Here is a 2448-nt window from a genome sequence, read left to right as displayed (position 1 = left end):
GCGGGACCCTGGAGAGCCGCTCCAGGAGCCTCATGCCAGCACCACGAGGAATAGAAAGCTGTTATTTTTACATCTAAACAATTCCCTCTGTAAAAAGAAACTATAACTATATGCGGCTAAAATAAGTTCCTGCTTTTTAATGTAAAAATGTATTTTTGCCAGTTGGCCAAGCGCTCATCAGCAGACTTTATCAGATGAATGTCTGCTGACAGCTTGGTGTAATACTGAGGAAATATTCCACCATCATGTGGGATAATCAGGACACCCTATTGAGCCAGTGGGGTTTCCAATATTTTAGTCATAACTGCTCTCAGATTCAACAATTGTTCAAATTAGGAAAAAAAAGCAATTCCCTCACATTTATTTCCTATCAAAATGGCTAAAATCTTACACAGGTGTATCATATCAGGTGGACATGATGAGAATATTATAACTCAGAAGTTAAACCTTGGGCTCCTTAGAAGTAAAATAAGACTAAACACTGTAATCCAAAGATCTGGGTCAGCTCTCTTTAACACTTTCTTTGAAATTGAATATAAAATACTTTAATCTTGTTAAAACCGAGATTTACCTCGATCTCAAATGCATGCCAAAGGCAAACAAAGAAAACCAGTTTATTTATGCCTGCATTTTACCAATATACTAAAAGTATAATAGATTTCAGGATTAAATTCTTGTATATAGGCTACTCCTTTTCCTACGGTGTGGTTTTTACATCAGTTTTTTTCCCTATTTTCTTTAATTAAGAGTAACAAGAATGTGCATTTTCTCATATTTTCCCTTTGTGTTTCATTAAAATAACAGATGATCCTAGGCTGCTTTTAGCTTATATTGCTAAACAGAGTTAGCACCACAAAAATAGGCTAATCTGTTTGGTTTTTGAACCTATAAGAAGTTCAACTTGTCTGTTCTGTTTCTCTTCCAGGCAAATTTGAATGCAATAGATTGTTATGCTAAAAAGGCTTAGTTTTAAAAGTCAGGGCTCTCTTAACTCAATCAATCAATCAATCAACCAATCAATCAATCAATCAATCAATCTTTATTGTTAACTACATTTACATTGTAATCAAGATTTCAGTTTCAGTACAAACCATACATCACATACATGGGGGGTGGACAGGGGAACGATTTGACTGAGGCCATGCTTGCCAAAGAACGCATACCGTTAGGTGCATTCTTTCGGCTGCCAGGGGCCCTGCCGTGAGGCGGTTTCCTTAGGGCACTGACTTTATTTCTGTGGAAAAAAAAGGAGCCACGTTGGGGAGGGAGAGGGGGAAAAAAAGCCTATTTCACACTTTATCATTGACAGGGTACAGTTTGAGATATAAAAAAACACCTCAGCACAACAAAAGCACATATAAACACAAGACAAACATTTCTGATGAGGGTAAACATCAGCCTCCTCCTTTCATCCGATATGCCTGCAGTGTGGACAAATCCTGCTAAAACTTGCACACTAAATCCTTCACTAAAACCTAAATCGTTTGTTGCGCTTTAATTCAAAAATTACGACCTGTAGCTGTGAACATGTACCTTTTTTTTGCAATGAATTAAATGCAGAAAACACATAATTAGTCTTTGTTGCTAAGAGTAGTTAGCTCTCTCCGTCATATTAAAGTCTATTTAAACTTGATCTTTTGAGGCCCCAAATTAACAAAGAATATCCAGCAACCAGCCTGTAGCTCAATATTCAGTGGTTTTCATGCATATGAACTATAGTGCAATTTTCAGGTAAAGTTTTTATTCAAGTTCCTGATGAAACCTTGTTGAACATCTGTTGTTTTAAAGCAGTTTGTAAACGCTCAATTAGGGTTTCAATGTACGGAATAAAGACACATCTAAATGTATTACTGCTGCTATTTGGCAACACAATAATGAGAAAATCTCTCTAGTTTTTTAGCCTTCTATAAGTAGCTCCAATTAGGTATGACATAATGTGCAGATGTAATAGCCAATCAATCGAAAATCTGCAGAACCCCATTGGTATGCTTAGATCCAATAGATCCAATGTTTGTTGTAGCTGGTTTGAACAAAAAGAACAGGGCAGGGAGATACAGGAAATACATCAATGAACAATGGTAGTTAAATGGAAGAATCCCACAGTGAATACTTAAAACTAAAGAGCTTTACCCAAAAGAAAACGTGGAGAAGGCATAGAATGCAAATGAGAGCAATATGTTAAAAATGAAGAACAACTAAGGCAGAGGGAGAGCAGGGAGCTGAGAAGATTAAACTGATCAACAAAGGAACTGAACAGAGATGATAAAATACTTAGAGGAAAATCTAACTTCCATGACTTTAGATGAACAAAGAACGGAAGAATAAATAAAAAAGGAGCAACAGAAAACAGCAAAAGAGAATATAAATAGTGTTGAAATTATGAAACAGAGACCTAAATGAAACCTCAAACCAACAAACACCACAAAAAGGTCACATTTATGCCAAAGA

The sequence above is a fragment of the Cyprinodon tularosa genome, unplaced genomic scaffold, assembly GCF_016077235.1.
Source record: "Cyprinodon tularosa strain WSP-4 unplaced genomic scaffold, ASM1607723v1 ctg46, whole genome shotgun sequence".
Lineage (NCBI taxonomy): Eukaryota > Metazoa > Chordata > Actinopteri > Cyprinodontiformes > Cyprinodontidae > Cyprinodon > Cyprinodon tularosa.
Note: the sequence above shows the minus strand (reverse complement) of the source record.